The sequence below is a fragment of the Mesoplodon densirostris genome, chromosome 4 (assembly GCF_025265405.1).
Source record: "Mesoplodon densirostris isolate mMesDen1 chromosome 4, mMesDen1 primary haplotype, whole genome shotgun sequence".
In the NCBI taxonomy this organism is placed as follows: Eukaryota; Metazoa; Chordata; class Mammalia; order Artiodactyla; family Ziphiidae; genus Mesoplodon; species Mesoplodon densirostris.
Window position 1 is genome coordinate 142,229,147 of NC_082664.1, and position 19,876 is coordinate 142,249,022.

Consider the following 19,876-nt stretch of genomic DNA (forward strand, 5'->3'; position numbering starts at 1 on the left):
GCAGGGCCTTTGATTTTTAATATCCCATATATTACCTAAATCAGGTAATGACCAATTTGTCAGCTGCCTTAGAGGATGTGGCCAGGCAGACTGTTCGTGAAACTTGAAGTGATTCTTTCTGAAGTACATTTCCAAACACCTTTTTTTTTTTTTTTTTTTTTTTTTTGCGGTAGGCGGGCCTCTCACTGTTGTGGCCTCTCCCCTTGCGGAGCACAGGCTCCGGACGCGCAGGCTCAGCGGCCATGGCTCACGGGCCCAGCCGCTCTGCGGCATGTGGGATCTTCCCAGACCGGGGCACGAACCTGTGTCCCCTGCATCGGCAAGCGGACTCTCAACCACTGCGCCACCAGGGAAGCCCCCAAACACCTTTTATAACTACCTGTCGAGGCTTCAGTGGGCTTGTCAATTGTAAATGCTTCCAATGCCATTCCTGTGGGAGGTACCTTTTTTACTGTCTGTGGCCCTAATGGAGAACCATTTCGAGGGATTCCTTCCCACACTTTGACAACTTGGCTTAAGGAGGAAAGGCCAGAAACCATTTAAAGCTGTTGACGTACCTCTTTTTATGGAAGCAATAATACTTTTTTCTTGAAATGTCATTGCACATGGTTTCCTATAGACAATAATTATACATTCAGTATGTGTACAGTTGATGTGATCTGGGGTGAAAGTCTTCACGGTGCCTCCTTCTCTTGGCCGTGGCACACTTCCTTTGGCTCTAGTTATGTTTCCAGAATGTTTGGTTATCTGTCTTCCACCTCCTGGGTCACTCTTCCTTGTGAAGTGTGACTGGGTGGGTGAGCGTTGCCTTTTATGGAGCAGAAAAGCATGTTATTCCTTTGGGTTCTTGTGTCCCTGTTCCCTGTGATCATTGGTGACTCGTTGTAGGAAAGCAGACTATGTCTTTCTTTCCCCAGGAGATTTGAGATGAAGGCAGAGGTCCCAGAATAAAGTTCAGGTGATGGAGAGAAATGAAATCTGATCGGGTCTCACTATGACTCTGCAGGAAAAAGCAGGACACGGTTTCTCTAGTGATAGCCTGATTTCTCTTGCTCCATCCACTCTTATTTCCATCGTGAGAACGATTGGGAACCCATGGCCTTCTTGTCCCCGTCCAGCGATGTGGATGGGATATAAGTACCTGATCTCCTGCTCTCACCTTAGCATGCTGGGTATGTGGGTGGACCCTGGACCCGGATGGTTCGGGTTCAAATCCCATCTTCTACTTCCCTGTTGTGGCACTTCAGTCCCTTCACCTTACCCTCTCAGTTCCTTAATTTCCTTATTTGCAAAATACCAATTATAATAGGTCAAGTGTTAGAAAGTTCTAAGCCAGCAGCAGTGTAGTGAAATCAGACAGACCAGAATTTGAATTTTATCTTTGCCAGTGACTAACTTCCTGACCTCAAACGTATTTGATCTGTAAAATGGGTGTATTCATAATAACGTCCACAGGACATTGAGGATTAATGAAGGTGAGGATTAATGAAGAATATATGCTCTGTACTTAGGACAGTGCCCAGCATATGTGCAGTCAACAAATAGTAATTTTATTTAATGATCACTATAATAGTCGTGTTTATGAATAGATAAGGGGATTCATGTTGGAAGCAGAGTCGGCAGGACCTGCTAATAGATTTGGCTAATAGATTACAAATAGTAATTTTATTTAATGATCAATATAATTGTTGTGTTTATGAATAGATAATGGGATTCATGTTGGAAGCAGAGTCGGCAGGACCTGCTAATAGATTTGGCTAATAGATTACAAATAGTAATTTTATTTAATGATCAATGTAATTGTTGTGTTTATGAATAGATAATGGGATTTATGTTGGAAGCAGAGTCGGCAGGACCTGCTAATAGATAGTTATCCAATGTGAAGTCTAAGCTTGCCTGAATTGGGATAAACTTCAAGTAAAACTGAGTAGACTGGTAAACGGAAGACTTCGGCTCTATATCCGGTTTGTCGTCTGTGTGGCTTTGAGCTATTATGCTACATTCTGGTCGTCAGTTTTCTCATCCATAAAATGCAAGAGTTGGTCAGGATGAATTCTGTAGTCTAGCCCAGACCTGACACCTCCTGAATCTGTGCGAAGGTTATAACTGCAAGCACATTGAACAAAGACCTTTTCAATATCTCAACATCTGGAGAACAGGTTCACTTATTCTGATTCTTTCTTTTCAGAATATTTCTCTCACGGGCAGATCAGACTAAATTCGATAAAACGAAAAAATTCTGTACACCATCAAGAAAAAATATATCTATCATTGTTGTTCTAGTTTTAAGTTTTGTTTAAATCTAAGAGCATGGTGGTGGCATCCACTTTGACACCAGGGAGCTTAGTGGAGGAGGCACCACTTACCTCAGTCAAATAGAGGGGCTGCTGCCGGCCACTGTGGAAAACGGGAGTACGCAGGGGGAGGAAGGAGGCGGGGCAGCGGTCGGGAGCTGAGCACATTCTGGGCAAGGTGCCGCCAGACCGTCTGCAAATAAGCACCTTCTGTGCGCCACCTCTAACCCAGTGACTTCTTAAAACCATAGCTGATCACACGGCTCCAGGTTGAAACGTGAGCCCGTAGGTGTCAAGGGCATGTTCACAAGTCCCACTGGCCCCTGGCACAGGCTTGAGGTCAGAGGCAGCACAGATTTTGAGACCAGCTCGCAGGCTGTAACAAAGGCAGCTTTTTTTTTTTTTTTTCCTTTTTCAAATGCAATACCTTTTAATGCACAGTAATTAAGTACATGATACAAAGTGATTATTCTGACAGTACAGTTTCAGATGAAGACAATTCCCCATTTTTTTTACATCTTTATTGGAGTATAATTGCTTTACAATGGTGTGTTAGTTTCTGCTTCATAACAAAGTGAATCAGTTATACATATACATATGACCCCATATCTCTTCCCTCTTGCGTCTCCCTCCCTCCCACCCTCCCTATCCCACCCCTCTAGGTGGTCACGAAGCACCGAGCTGATCTCCCTGTGCTATGCGGCTGCTTCCCACTAGCTAGCTATTTTACGTTTGGTAGTGTACATATATGTCCATGCAACTCTCTCACTTTGTCACAGCTTACCCTTCCAAGGAGCTTTAACTCCCATGGCTGCCTTTGATGCTGCAGAGCCTCCCCAGGGTCTGGGGAAAGGCAGTGTGTGTGCGCATTCGGATATACACCGGCTCGTCTCACGTTGATAATGTGCCACCGTCTATCTTTCCAGGAGGAATGAATTAATAATATACATAAGGCATTTAATTAAAAACGTGTCATCACCTCATAAATGTCTTCTCCGAGGATGTATCATGATTCTCTTCCGCTAACAGAAGTGATGCGCCCGCCCACGCAGCCGCGCTCCGGCCTGTGGCTGCAGGTGCGGAAGGAGGGGTCTCCCGGGAGGGGGGCTGGGCTGCCCTCGTCTGACCCTTGTAGGTTCCGATCCACCGTGCTAAGGAGGACAGCCTTTTCCTCCGCTCTCCCAGTTCGGTTTCTTTCCCGTGCTCAGCCCTGTAGGGGTCTGACCTTGCCCGGCGGTGGGGAGCCAGGGTCCAGCCGCCTCTGAAGGCCGCTCGTCCTCCTGGGCAGCATCTCTCCGACTAGATCAAGAGAGGATGTGGAAGCCCCACAGCGGGACAGTCCCAGCCTCACGTTTCCTTTCAAATATAAGTACAAGGAAGCAGAAAGGGGCACAGAGGGGCCCCAGAAGAAGGGCCATGAATTATGCATCTCCTAGTCTGGGCTCACAGAGCCTCCTCTTTCGGTCCAGAAAGGCAGCCAATGAGAAAGGCACCTTATTCAGTGATTGAATTACTGCATATGAATGACTAGGGGATCCGTTTCAAAGCCGCACTTAGAATGTGCCTATTAAAAAAAGCAGCCCAATTTGTTTCAGAAGCTACACTGGAAATGAATGAGGGCTCTTCCATCTCTGCTGGCTATTAAAAAAGTTTCACTTCTCACAGAGCAACTGTTTTAATTAAACCGATAATTATGTTTTACTGAATTCAATGCTCTTCAGCAAAAATAAGCACAGAGCCTCTCCGCCTTTAGAAAACTTAATTTAGGCCAGTAGTGGTTGCCCGAGGGAGGGTGGCTGGGAGGAGTGAGGCTGGGGAGAGAATAGGAGAGGGAAATGGCTATTTCATCCTACCTGTTAGAATGTACCCTCCCACTCCCTCAGTCCGTCACCCCCTACCCCCTCTCCTCGGGGGGGGCCCCCAGCCAGGGTTGAGAAAGGCACCACTGGATAACCAACAAGTACAGGGAACTCTGTTCAATATTATGTAACAGCCTAAATGCGAAAAGAATTTGAAAAAGAATAGGTACATGTATATGTATAACTGAAACTAAGACAATGTTGTTAATCCACTATACTCCAATATAAAATAAAAAGTTAAAAAAGAAAAAGGGAGTCCCCCTTCAGTTCTCCGAGGAGCAGGTAGATTTCAATGCCTCAAGGCAACTAGGGAAGTGTTCCTCTCATGGCTCTTGCTGGCTGCTTCTAGCTGAATGCTGCCTCTAGCTTGTTGCTCCACATTTAATCATGGGTAGAGCCTCTGGTGTCTGGTTTTTTGTTGTTTTGTTTTTAAACTACATGCTTAGGCTAGATTAGGGATTACTGCAGTAACCCCCTAACTAGTGTTCCTCGCTCTGTTCTGGAGTCTCCTTCAACTTCAGACTCTCAAGTTAAACTGTCTGAAAAGTAGATCTGATCCCATCACCTTCCTCCTTGTCAACTGAAAAAAAAATGCACAACCTAAAAGTTAAGAGTTATGTCTTATTCGGAAGACATTCTGCAGACTTCAAGCCTGGGAGACAGGACTCTCAGATCACTCTGAGAGCCTGCTCCGAAGAGGCAAGCGGGGAGCCAGGATATACAGGAGTTTTTGCAACAAAGACCAGGTAGTGGGGAACATCAAGACTACTGTTAATGAAAGAAAACTAGACGTCTCAAGTTAATGATATTGGTGCTTTTCTATGTATGGGAAGATGCAAGAGTCTGGGCTCACTGAAATTATTCCCTTGCTATGCACCTCAGCTATTTGGGGTCACTATCCTGTGTTTTCACATCCTGAGTTTCCTCAGGGCACACTGTCGGGGTGACTAGAGCAGCTGACTACTAGATGGGGAGGGGATCCTACCTCCATCCCGAGTTTCATCAGGGCTCACCATTGGGGCGGCTGTAATGGGAGGGCTTGATGGCTGCAACATCCTTTGTTTACTGGAATGGCAGGCAACATTTTTCATTCACATCCTTCATCTCTTCAGTAACTGCCTGTTGCTTCAGGTTGCAAACTCATTGGCTTAATCCGAGCTGGGCAGGTAACATAAATGAGTGAGCAGGCAGTGTGGGAACTCTGACAAACTGGAAAGAAGCATTCCTTGGTCTAAAAGGTGTGGCCGAAGCTCAGCTCCATCTAATGGCTGCCCCATGGAAACAGAGCCCCATGTTGCCAGCTATTTTTTTTTTTTCCAATAAAGCCTGGAAGTCTTGACTTTTTTGTGAAATCTGTGAAGTTTTAAATATTGGCTACTGTGGTAGATAAAATAATTTGTTCAAAATGTTCACTATCCCTTCTTACCAGGCCCAACATATAGGAGGAACTACATTAACCAGTCCATTGACCTGGGGCTTTGTTACGTGCCATGTTTTGGCCAATGAAATGAGAGTGAAATTGACATGTACCATGGCCAAGCAGAAACTTGAAGAGCCATTGCCGGGGTTGTTCCATCGTTCTTTTCCCTCTGCTACAAGAATGCACATTCCAGACAGGCCCTGCTCCTTCGGCCTATGTGTCAGAATGAACAGATTGTGGAGTAAAGCTGGGGTCAACCTTCAACAGACATGAACATGAGTAAGAAAGTGCAATGCTGTTGAAAGCCACTGAGATTCTGGGTCGTTTGTTTCTGTACAAAGAGTTACTGATACATTTACTGATTAAAAAATATTTTGGAAGCATGGTGAAAACTAAAAACCATAAATCTAGGGGTTCATCAATTTTCAACCTCTGCTTTACAGGACAAAGTCTAACGTTCTGATAACGACACGGGGAGCACTTTCCTAGCTGTGCAATCTCAACTGCCTTGACCTTGGCTCTGCACTAGCCATTTCAACCCTCCTTGCGGGTCACTCTGTACAATGGATATTTTGCAAAAGCCTGCACATGCTGTAGCCTCTGTCTCAAATATCCTCCTTCTCTTCAGTTAAATCCTTACCTTCAAGATGCAGCTCAGTTTCTACCCTCTTTGAATCCACTTTCTTGCCCTTACTTCTCTCCACTCTTTGCTAGGTTTATGTCCCCTTGCACATACCTTCAGGACACACTGTTCAGATTTTTCTCTTCCATATCTCTTATGACCCAAGATTGTAATCACTGGGATTTTCCCCTATTTTTGGGTCTATCTTTCCTGACTAGAATTGCAAGCTCCTTGATGGCAGGATCTGTGCTGCCCTTGTTTACAACTAACACTCAACAAAATGTTAAGTGAACGTGTGAAAGTTTCCCAAGAAGCAGAAAATAGACTAGTGTGTCTATCAGGGCTCTCACTGTAATTGCATATATTCCTGAATATAATAGGTAGTACCAAATCCTCAAAAGAAATCTGAGATGTTCTTATGCATTGCAAGAATAGTACTTTAGGTCAACCCAGATGCACTTTAGGAGAGTGGATAGGATTTTAATTCAAATGGGGTACAGAGGTGTACTAAGAGTTTGAAATACATAGGTCAAGATAACATGGCTTTTATGTTCCTTCAGAAGTTCACACAAAGGACCGTGATGAATAGATCTTATAGGTGGGAGAAATATCTTGTGTCCATAAAGAATGCATTACTTTTCCAGATAAAAATAAGGGTTGCTAGCGACCAGTGAGGCAGAATGAAAAATAATTTATTAAGAAGCAGATACCCCATAGGAATGGGTTAAGCCCCTTCTCAAATTTGGTGGCTCTCCTGGCTTCCATCCTGGACTCTTGATTATTGCTGTTAGGCAAGCAGATGGGACCATTCATAGTCTGTTAAAGGCTACCCCTTCCAATACCTTCAGTCATCAAAGCTGGTCCTGGAGAGGGATGGAGAGATGTATGTAGGGAACCACAGTAGTCCTCTAGGGAGAAAAAGGAAAAAGATGTGTGACTCTTCTCCTGGGAGGTTCTACAATTCTAGGTCATCTCTATTGGCTTGAGAAAGTTTCTATAGAGATTATTGGAAGGAAAACACTCGGGGTCCCTATAGAGCAGTTGATCATGAAGGCAGGGGCCAATAACCAGGGCTTAGATGTTTATTCCAGAAGGATGGGTCTTTGAAGCCTGAAGCTCTTCTGGACTTAGCCACCCTGATGGAGTGATATTATTTGGAGCTCAATGGCTGAGCATGTTCTTTAAAAAGCTGTAATCTTGGATATATAAGTCTGGGACTATTGCAGAGTCTCTGGAAGGACCCAAGGACATCATTGCAACGGTGGATAAGGACACATCTTCCTGGAGAGAACCAGTTTTCAATAGTGACATTGTTCAGAAGCCATAGAAAAAATGACCACCCAAGCAAGATTGACACCTTCTAGAGAACTGACCACTGATAACCTACTTCCCTCCACCTGGCATTTGGAACAGGACTGATTAAACTCTCTGGACCGAATGTGCTCCTAGTTTCTGAGCTGTTTCACAGGCAGTGGCCTGGGTGTGTGTTAAGAGATTGCTTTTCTTGTTAATATTTGCCAGACATGATTCCAGATACTTTACATGTAATTCTTATCACAGTTCTTTAAGGGAGGTACCATCATAATTCCATAATTCCATAATCCCATAATTAACAGATGAGGAATTGGAGGTACAGAGAAGTTAAGTAACTTGCCCAAGGTCACACAGCTGATAAGTTTTTTGCCCAAGCCTTCAAATCTAGGCATTAACTGGGAAAATAGAAGTAGCAGTGTCTGTCCCTAAAGCTAATGAAAAGGGTCATGTAGGTTACATTAGATGTGAAATGCAATTCAATAATTCATCTCAATCCAGTCCAATTCAATGAACAAATTTGTACTGAGAAACAACTCTTTTTCAATTATTACAACGACTTAGGGATTCATAGAACAAACTACACAATTTTGCTTTTGGCCAAAAGCAATTCTGGGCTTTGTCTGTGTTCAGACAGCAACCTAAAACTGGTGGGGAAACTGCACTTTTTTAAAGGAAAACTGCACTGAGGAGAAGAGCAGCCCTTGTGATGCCTCCTGCATAAGAAAACAAATAACAACCTCGCTCCTGACAGGCACCTGCATAAAAGGAAGCATCTGACAGGGTCAGGCCAGGCACCCCTGCAAGGAAGCACTCCACAGGGGCATGTTTAAAAGCTCCTTTCATTAAGGTGTTTTCAAACTGTGACCGCTGCTGAGAGCTCTCCTGCAGCTCAGAAGCTTCCCTTGATGCTAAGTGGGTGCTCAGGAAAATCAGACTGATCCACTATCTTTATGGAGTACCATGTATATGTGTGTCTTTAGTCTGCTTGGGCTGCTTGAACAGAATATCAGAGACTGGGTGGCTTATAAACTATAGACATTTACTTCTCACAGTTCTGGAGGCTGGCAAGCCCAAGATCAAGGCGTGAGTAGATTCGGTGTCTGGTGAGAGCCCATTCCCTGGGATGTAGAGAGCTGGCTTTTCACTTTGTTCTCTCATGGCTGAAAGGGTGAGGGAGCTCTCTGGGGATTCTTTTATAAGGACACTAATCCCCATTCATGAGAGCTCCAACCTCATGGCCTAACCGGCTCCCAAAGGCCCCACCTCCTAAAACCATCATATTGGGGTCAGGTTTCAACATATGAATTTTGGTGAGGGGGTGACACAAACATTCAGTCTAAGCAATGTGTGTGTGTATACTAGAGAGAGAGAGACAGAGAGATAGAGGTCTTGCTAGGGCAGCACTCTCTTACTCACAGCCAGAGGAAATCATTTAGCTTAGTTTTCCTAGAGTAGTACCTGGTTGGGGAAGGAGGGCCCAACTTATTAGGGCAGAGGTGCACAAATGTTTTCTTTAAAGGACCAGATACTAAATATTTTAGGCTTTGCAGGTCTTACAGTCTCTGTTGCAACTACTCAACTCTGCCATCGTACTGTGAAAGCAGCCATAGACAATATGTCAGTGAACTGAGCATGGCTGTGTTCCAATAAAATTTTATTTATAAACACAGGCTGTGGGCCAGATTTTGCCCGTAGGCCATAATTTACTGGTCCCTACTTTAGATCCTTCAGCTCCAGGCCCTTCAGGAGTAGGGGAAGGGGAAGAAGGGTCCAAAACTTCATGCAGTGGTGACTCAAGAAGAGTGACAACCGGGAAGATGAGTGTGTTATAGAGGGTCACGTTTTATTTCTTGAATACCTGGAATTAGCCACTTAGAGGGAAGTGAAGGTATCACTTGTTTTGATACATAGGCTTTGGACAGAGTTAGGGCAGATATGGATATATAAACAACATTTTATTTATTTATTTATTTATTTCTTTTTTACATCTTTATTGGAGTATAATTGCTTTACAATGGTGTGTTAGTTTCTGGTTTATAACAAAGTGAATCAGTCATACATATACGTATGTTCCCATATCCCCTCCCTCTTGCGTCTCCCTCCCACCCTCCCTATCCCACCCCTCTAGGTGGTCACAAAGCACCGAGCTGACCTCCCTGTGCTATGCGGCTGCTTCCCACTAGCTATCTACCTTACGTTTGGTACTGTATATATGTCCATGCCACTCTCTCACTTTCGCACAGCTTACCCTTCCCCCTCCCCATATCCTCAAGTCCATTATCTAGTAGGTCTGTGTCTTTATTCCCGTCTTACCCCTAGGTTCTTCATGACATTTTTTTTCTTAGATTCCATATATATGTGTTAGCATATAGTATTTGTCTTTCTCTTTCTGACTTACTTCACTCTGTATGACAGACGGTAGGTCCATCCACCTCACTACAAATAACTCAATTTCCTTTCTTTTTATGGCTGAGTAATATTCCATTGTATATATGTGCCACATCTTCTTTATCCATTCATCCGATGATGGACACTTAGGTTGTTTCCATCTCCGGGCTATTGTACATAGAGCTGCAGTGAACATTTTGGTACATGACTCTTTTTGAATTATGGTTTTCTCAGGGTATATGCCCAGTAGTGGGATTGCTGGGTCATATGGTAGTTCTATTTGTAGTTTTTTAAGGAACCTCCATACTGTTCTCCATAGTGGCTGTACCAATTCACATTCCCACCAGCAGGGCAAGAGTGTTCCCTTTTCTCCACATCCTCTTCCAGCATTTATTGTTTCTACATTTTTTGATGATGGCCATTCTGACCAGTGTGAGATGATATCTCATTGTAGTATTGATTTGCATGTCTCTAATGATTAATGATGTTGAGCATCCTTTCATGTGTTTGTTGGCAGTCTGTATATCTTCTGTGGAGAAATGTCTATTTAGGTCTTCTGCCCATTTTTGGATTGGGTTGTTTGTTTTTTTGTTATTGAGCTGCATGAGCTGCTTATAAATTTTGGAGATTAATCCTTTGTCAGTTGCTTCATTTGCAAATATTTTCTCCCATTCTGAGGGTTGTCTTTTCGTCTTGTTTATGGTTTCCTTTGCTGTGCAAAAGCTTTTAGGTTTCATTAGGTCCCATTTGTTTATTTTTGTTTTTATTTCCATTTCTCTAGGAGGTGGGTCAAAAAGGATCTTGCTGTGATTTATGTCATAGAGTGTTCTGCCTATGTTTTCCTCTAAGAGTTTGGTAGTTTCTGGCCTTACATTTAGGTCTTTAAGCCATTTTGAGCTTATTTTGTGTATGGTGTTAGGGAGTATTCTAATCTCATACTTTTACATGTCCCTGTCCAGTTTTCCCAGCACCACTTACTGAAGAGGCTCTCTTTTCTCCACTGTACATTCCTGCCTCCTTTATCAAAGATAAGGTGACCATATGTGCGTGGGCTTATCTCTGGGCTTTCTATCCTGTTCCATTGATCTATCTTTCTGTTTTTGTGCCAGTACCATACTGTCTTGATTACTGTAGCTTTGTAGTATAGTCTGAAGTCAGGGAGCCTGATTCCTCCAGCTCCGTTTTTCTTTCTCAAGATTGCTTTGGCTATTCGGGGTCTTTTTTGTTTCCATACAAATAGTGAAATTTTTTGTTCTAGTTCTGTGAAAAATGCCAGTGGTAGTTTGATAGGGATTGCATTGAATCTGTAGATTGCTTTGGGTAATAGAGTCATTTTCACAATGTTGATTCTTTCAATCCAAGAACATGGTATATCTCTGCATCTATTTGTATCATCTTTAATTTCTTTCATCAGTGTCTTATAATTTTCTGCATAGGGGTCTTTTGTCTCCTTAGGTAGGTTTATTCATAGATATTTTATTCTTTTTGTTGCAATGGTAAATGGGAGTGTTTTCTTGATTTCACTTTCAGATTTTTCATCATTAGTGTATAGGAATGCCAGAGATTTCTGTGCATTAATTTTGTATCCTGCTACTTTACCAAATTCCTTCATTAGCTCTAGTAGTTTTCTGGTAGCATCTTTAGGATTCTCTATGCATAGTATCATGTCATCTGAAAACAGTGACAGCTTTACTTCTTCTTTTCCAATTTGGATTCCTTTTATTTCCTTTTCTTCTCTGATTGCTGTGGCTAAAACTTCCAAAACTATGCTGAATAAGACTGGTGAGAGTGGGCAACCTTGTGTTGTTCCTGATCTTAGTGGAAATGCTTTCAGTTTTTCACCATTGAGGACGATATTGGCTGTGGGTTTGTCATATATGGCCTTTATTATATTGAGGAGTGTTCCCTCTATGCCTACTTTCTGGAGGGTTTTTATCATAAATTGGTGTTGAATTTTGTAGAAAGCTTTCTCTGCATCTATTGAGATGATCATATGGTTTTTCTCCTTCAATTTGTTAATATGGTGTATCATGTTGATTGATTTGCATATATTGAAGAATCCTTGCATTCCTGGGATAAACCCCACTTAATCATAGTTTATGATCCTTTTAATGTGCTGTTGGATTCTGTTTGCTAGTATTTTGTTGAGGATTTTTGCATCTATATTCATCAGTGATATTGGCCTGTAGTTTTCTTTCTTTGTGCCATCTTTGTCTGCTTTTGGTATCAGAGTGATGGTGGCCTCATAGAGTGAGTTTGAGAGTGTTCCTCCCTCTGCTATGTTTTGGAAAACTTTGAGAAGCATAGGCATTAGCTCTTCTATAAACGTTTGATAGAATTCGCCTGTGAAGCCATCTGGTCCTGGGCTTTTGTTTGTTGGAAGATTTTTAATCAGAGTTTCAATTTCAGTGCTTGTCATTGGTCTGTCCATATTTTCTATTTCTTCCAGGTTCAGTCTCAGAAGGTTGTGCATTTCTAAGAATTGGTCCATTTCTTCCAGGTTGTCCATTTTATTGGCAAAGAGTTGCTTGTAGTAATCTCTCATGGTCCTTTGTATATCTGCAGTGTCAGTTGTTACTTTTCCTTTTTCATTCCTAATTCTATTGATTTGAGGCTTCTCCCTTTTTTCTTGATAAGCCTGGCTAATGGTTTATCAATTTTGTTTATCTTCTCAAAGAACCAGCTTTTAGTTTTATTGATCTTTGCTATCATTTCCTTCATTTCTTTTTCATTTATTTCTGATCTGATCTTTATGATTTCTTTCCTTCTGCTAACTTTGGGGTTTTTTTGTTCTTTCTCTAATTGCTTTAGGTGTAAGGTTAGGTTGTTTATTTGAGATGTTTCTTGTTTCTTAAGGTAGGATTGTATTGCTATAAACTTCCCTCTTAGAACTGATTTTGCTGCATCCCATAGGTTTGGGTCATTGTGTTTTTTTTTTTTTCTTTTGTGTGGTATGCGGGCCTCTCACTGTTGTGGCCTTTCCCGTTGGCGGAGCACGCGCAGGCTCAGCGGCCATAGCTCACGGGCCCAGCCACTCCGTGGCATGCGGGATCCTCCCGGACTGGGGCACAAACCCGCATCCCCTGCAACGGCAGGCGGACTCTCAACCACTGTGCCACCAGGGAAGCCCCGGTCATTGTGTTTTAATTGTCATTTGTTTCTAGGTATTTTTTGATTTCCTCTTTGATATCTTCAGTGATCTCTTGGTTATTACATAGTGTTTTGTTTAGCCTCCATGTGTTTGTGTTTCTGAGAGATTTTTTCCTGTAATTGATATCTAGTCTCATAGCGTTGTGGTCAGAAAAGATACTTGATATGATTTCAATTTTCTTAAATTTACCAAGCCTTGATTTGTGACCCAAGATATGATCTATCCTGCAGAATCTTCCATGAGCACTTGAGAAGAAAGTGTATTCTGTTGTTTTTGGATGGAATGTCCTATAAATATCAATTAAGTCCATCTTGTTTAATGTATCATTTAAAGCTTGTGTTTCCTTATTTATTTCATTTTGGATGATCTGTCCATTGGTGAAAGTGGGGTGTTAACATCCCCTACTATGATTGTGTTACTGTTGATTTCCCCTTTATGGCTGTTAGTATTTGCCTTATATATTGAGCTGCTCCTATGTTGGGTGCATAAATATTTACAATTGTTATGTCTTCTTCTTGAATTGATCCCTTGATCATTATGTAGTGTCCTTCTTTGAATCTTGTAATAGTCTTTGTTTTAAAGTCTATTTTGTCTCATATGAGAATTGCTACTCCAGCTTTCTTTTGGTTTCCATTTGCATGGAATATCTTTTTCTATCCCCTCACCTTCAGTCTGTATGTGTCCCTAGGTCTGAAGTAGGTCCCTTGTAGACAGCATATATATGGGTCTTGTTTTTGTATCCATTCAGCCATTCTAAGTCTTTTGGTTGGAGCATTTAATCCATCTACATTTAAGGTAATTATCGATATGTATGTTCCTATTACCATTTTCTTAATTGTTTTGGGTTTATTATTGTAGGTCTTTTCCTTCTCTTGTGTTTCCTGCCTAGAGAAGTTCCTTTAGCATTTGTTGTAGAGCTGGTTTGGTGGTGCTGTATTCTCTTAGTTTTTGCTTGTCTGTAAAGGTTTTAATTTCTCCATCAAATCTGAATGAGATCCTTGCTGGGTAGAGTAATGTTGGTTGCAGATTTTTCTCCTTCATCCCTTTAAATATGTCCTGCCATACCCTTCTGGCTTGCAGAGTTTCTGCTGAAAGATCAGCTGTTAACCTTATGGGAATTCCCTTATGTGGTATTTGTTGTTTTTCCCCTGCTGCTTTTAAAATTTGTTCTTTGTATTTCATTTTTTTTTTTTTTTTTTTTTTTTGCGGTATGCGGGCCTCTCACTGTTGTGGCCTCTCCTGTTGTGGAGCACAGGCTCCGGATACGCAGGCTCAGCGGCCATGGCTCACGGGCCTAGCTGCTCCGCGGCATGTGGGATCTTCCCAGACCGGGGCACGAACCCATGTCCCCTGCATCAGCAGGCAGACTCTCAACCACTGCGCCACCAGGGAAGCCCTGTATTTAATTTTTGATAGTTTGATTAATATGTCTTTGAGCGTTTCTCCTTGGATTTATCCTGTATGTGACTCTCTGTGTTTCCTGGACTTGATTACCTCTTTCCTTTCCCATATTGGGGAAGTTTTCAACTATAATCTCTCCAAATATTTTCTCAGTCCCTTTCTTTTTCTCTTCTTCTTCTGGGACCCCTATAATTCGAATGTTGGTGCATTTAATGTTGTCCCAGAGGTCTCTGAGACTGTCCTCAATTCTTTTCATTCTTTTTTCTTTATTCTTCTCTGCACTAGTTATTTCCACTATTTTGTCTTCCAGGTTACTAATCTGTCCTTCTGCCTCAGTTACTCTGCTACTGATCCCTTCTAGAGAGTTTTTAGTTTCATTTATTGTGTTGTTCATTACTGTTTGTTTGCTCTTTAGTTCTTCTAGATCCTTGTTAAATGTTTCTTGTATTTTCTCCATTCTATTTCCTAGATTTTAGATCATCTTTACTACCATTATTCTGAATTCTTTTTCAGGTAGATTGCCTATCTCCTCTTCATTTGTTAGGTCTGGTGGGTTTTTGCCTTGCTCCTTCATCTGCTGTGTGTTTCTCTGTCTTCTCATTTTGATTAACTTACTGTGTTTGGGGTCTCCTTTTCGTAGGCTGCAGGTTCGTAGTTCTCGCTGTTTTTGGTGTCTGCCCCCAGTGGGTAAGGTTGGTTCAGTGGGTTGTGTAGGCTTCCTGGTGGAGGGGACTAATGCCTGTGTTCTGGTGGATGAGGCTGGGTCTTGTCTTTCTGGTGGGCAGGTCCATGTCTGGTGGTGTGTTTTGGGGTGTCTGTGGCCTTATTATGATTTTAGGCAGCCTCTGTGCTAATGGATGGTGTTGTGTTCCTGTCTTGGTAGTTGTCTGGCACAGGGTGTCCAGCACTGGAGCGTGCTGGTTGTTGAGTGGAGCTGGGTCTTGGCATTGAGATGGAGATCTCTGGGAGAGCTTTTGCCGTCTGATATTACGTGGAGCTGGGAGGTCTCTTGTGGACCAGTGTCCTGAACTTGGCTCACCCACCTTAATGTCCCAGCACTGACTCCTGGCTGCAGCACCAAGAGCCTGTCCTCCACACAGCTCAGAATAAAAGGGAGAAAAAAAAAAGAAAGAAAGGAAGGAAAGAAAGAAAGAAAGAAGATAAAATAAAGTTATTAAAATAAAAAATAATTATGAAGAAAAAAAATTTTTAAGTAATAAAAAAAACAAAAACGGACAGACAGAACCCTAGGACAAATGGTAAAAGCAAAGCTATACAGACAAAATCACACACAGAATCATACACATACACCCTCACAAAAAGAGAAAAAGGGAAAAAATAATCTATCTTGCTCCCAAAGTCCACCTCCTCAATTTGGGATGATTCGTTGTCTCTTCAGGTACTCCACAGATGCAGGTAATCAAGTTAATTGTGGAGATTTAATCCGCTGCTCCTGAGGCTGCTGGGAGAAATTTCCTTTCTGTTCTTTGTTCGCACAGCTGCCGGGGTTCAGCTTTGGATTTGGCCCCGCCTCTGCGTGTAGGTCGCCTGAGGGCGTCTGTTCTTCACTCAGGACGGGGTGAAAGGAGCCGCTGATTGGGTGCTCTGGCTCCCTCAGGCCTGGGGGTAGGGAGGGGCACGGAGGGCGGGGCGAGCCTGCGGCGGCAGAGGCCAGAGTGACGTTGCATTAACCTGAGGCGCGCCGTGTGTTCTCCCGGGTAAGTTGTCCCTGGAACACGGGACCCTGTCAGTGGCGGGCTACACAGCCTCTCGGTAGGGGAGGTGTGGATAGTGACCTGTGCTTGCACATAGGCTTCTTGGTGGCGGCAGCAGCAGCCCCAGCGTCTCATGCCCGACTCTGGGGTGCGCGCTGAGAGCCACGGCTCGAGCCCGTCTCTGGAGCCCGTCTCTGGAGCCCGTCTCTGGAGCTCCTTTAAGCAGCCCTCTTAATCCCCTCTCCTCGCGCACCAGGAAACAAAGAGGGAAGAAAAGAGGGAAGAAGCTGCCTCTTCGGCAGCTGCAGACTTTTCCTGGACTCCCTCCCGGCTAGCCGTGGCGCACTAATCCCTTCAGGCTGTGTTCACGCCACCAACCCCAGTCCTCTCCCTGGGATCTAAGCTCTGGAGCCCGAGCCTCAGCTCCCATCCCCCGCCTGCCCGCCCCGGCGGGTGAGCAGACAAGCCTCTCAGGCTGGTGAGTGCTGGTCGGCACCGATCCTCTGTGCGGGAATTTCTCCGCTTTGCCCTCTACACCCCTGTTGCTGTGCTCTCCGGGGCTCCGAAGCTTCCCGCCTCCGCCACCCGCAGTCTCCGCCCGCAAAGGGGCTTCTAGTGTGTGGAAACCTTTCCTCCTTCACAGCTCCCTCCCACTGGTGCGGGTCCCGTCCCTATTCTTTTGTCTCTGTTTATTCTTTTTTCTTTTGCCCTACCCAGGTACGTGGGGAGTTTCTTGCCTTTTGGGAGGTCTGAGGTCTTCTGCCAGCGTTCAGTAGGTGTTCTGTAGGAGCTGTTCCACGTGTAGATGTATTTCTGGTGTATCTGTGGGGAGGAAGGTGATGTCTGCGTCGTACTCTTCCGCCATCTTCCCCCTCACTCCCAACAACTTTTTATTTTGGAATAATTTTAGATTTACCAAAACATTACAGAGGTGGTACAGAGAGTTCCCATATACCTGCACCCACTTTCTTTAATACCTTTTTTAAAAAACATTTTATTTTTATTTTCATTTTTTTGTTTGATAAATTTGACATGTCACAGTTTGTTAATTTAAAGTATACAGCATGATACTTTGATATATTTACATATTGTAATATGAATGCTATGGAAGCAATATTTATCCCATTACATCATTATAGTACAATACTGTTGTCTGTATTCACTAAAGTGTGCATTAGATTTCTATAGCTTATTTACTGCTCATTATAAGTTTGTACCCTAAAACACCATCAATCTTATTTCCCCATTCCCCACCCCCTGGTAACCACTATTTTATTCTCTGTTTTTTTTTTTACGGGTTGGACTTTTTTAGATTCCACATATAAGTGATATCATATACAGAATTGGTTTTTCTCTGTCTGACTCATCTCGCTTAGCATAATGTGTTCAGGGTCCATCCATGTTGTTGCAGATGGCAGGATAGCCTCCTTTCTGATGGCTGAATAGTATTCTATTGTGTATATATATACCACATCTTTTATATCCATTCATCTGTTGATGGGCATTTGGGTGGTTTCCATATCTTGGCTATTGTGAATAATGCTACGATAAACATGGGTGAGGGCTTCCCTGGTGGTGCAGTGGTTGAGAGTCCGCCTGCCGATGCAGGGGACACGGGTTCGTGCCCCGGTCTGGGAAGATCCCACATGCCGCAGAGCGGCTGGGCCCGTGAGCCATGGCTGCTGAGCCTGCGCGTCCGGAGCCTGTGCTCCGCAAGGGGAGAGGCCACAACAGTGAGAGGCCCGCCTACCACAAAAAAAAAAAACAAAAAAAACAAAAAAAAAACATGGGTGTGCATCAGTCCTGTTTTCATTTCCTTGGGGTACATACCCAGAGTGGAATTGCTGGATGGCATGGTAGTTCTATTTTTAATTTTTTGAGGAACCTCCATGTGGTTTTCCATGGTGGTTGGACCAGTTTGCATTCCCACCCACAGTGTATAAAATTCTCTTTCACCACATCCTTGCCAGCACTTGCTGTCTCTTATCTTCTTGATGATGGTCATTCTAACAGGTGTGAGGTGATTGCTCATTGTGGTTTTGATTTGCATTTCTGTGATGGTTAGTGATGTTAAACATCTTTTCATGTGTCTGTTGGACATTTTGAGGTCCTCTTTGGAAAAATGTTTATTTAGTTCTCCTGCCATTTTTAAAATGGGATTTTTTTTTTTTTTTTTTTTTGGTCATTGGGTTGTGTTAATTCTTTATGCCTTTTGGATATTAACCCCTTATCTGATATATGGTTTGCAAAAATTTACTCCTCTTCTCTAGACTGTCATTTCATTTTGTTAATTGTTTCTTTTGCTGTGCAGAAGCTTTTGGGTTTGATATAGTTCCATTTGCTGATTTTTGCTTTTGTTGCTTATGCTTTTGGTGTCATGTCCAAAAAATTATTGCCAAGACCAATATCGATGAGCTTCTTCCCTATGTTTTCCTCTAGGTGTTTTATGGTATCAGGTCTTATGTTTAAATGTTTATCCATTTTGAGTTAATTTTTGTGAGTGGTACAGGATAGGGGTCCAATTTCATTGTTTTGCATATGTTTCTCCAGTTTTCCCAAAATGTTAATATCTTACATTATCATGGCATATTTGTCAAATCTAAGAAAATTATATCGGTCCATTATTGTGATATAAAAAAAAATGTATGGTTTTTGTCTTCAGTTCCTGGCACAGAGTCCCTAAAACCTTTAGAATTTCTTGAGTGATAGGAGTGTCTTTTGTAATTCATAATGAGTCCCTTTATGACCTTACCTAAGTTTATGCAAATAAGGTAGTTAATTGGTGGTGGTGGCCTGTAGCTTTAAGATGAGGCCTGTTGCCAGAGGACCTAAGCATGTGATTAAGGGATTGGGACTCCCCCCCAACTCCCCCCAACCCCAGGAGAGAGGGGGCTGGAGATTGAGTTCAGTCACCAACGGCCAGTGATTTAATCAGTCATGCTTACATTATAAAACTTGGATGAAAACTCTTAAACAACAAGATTAGGGGAGTTTCTGGATTGGTGAAAAACAATGATGTGCTGGGAGAGTGACTTGCCTGGAGAGGGCATGGAAGCTATGTTCCGTGCTCCCCTTGTCCCCCAAGAGTTTGCCCTATGCAGCTCTTCCATTTGGCTGTTCCCGAGTTCTGTCCTTTATCATAAACTAGCTTTTGTAAGTAAAGTGCCTTCCTGAGTTCTGTGAGTTATTCTAGTGAATTATCAAACCCGAAGGGGGGTGTTGTGGAGCCCTTGAATTTGTAGTTGGTTGGATGAGGATGTGAAGCCTGGTTACCCCATTTGTGGCTGGCATCTGAATTGGGGGGCTGTCTTGTAGGACTGAGTCTTAAACCCTCGGGGTCTGTGCTAACTCTGGGTGAATTGAAGTGAACTGAATTACAGGACACCTGGTTGGTGTTGGAGAATTGGTCATTGTTTGGAAAAAGCACACACGGTTGTTACTAAGCAAATTTCAGATTTTATTTAGATTTCACCAACTTGTCCACTAATGTCCTCTTTCTGTTCCTGGATCAAATTGAAGGTACTGTATTGCATTAGTTATCATATCTACCTAATCGTCTCTGATTTGTGACAGTTTTTCAGTCTTTCTTTGTTTTTCATGAGAGTTTTGAGGAATCAAATATTTTGTAATATGTCCCTCTACTTGGTTTTTTCTTATGTTTTCCTCATGATTAGACTGGGGTTATGAATTTTTAAAAAGAGTACTACAGAGG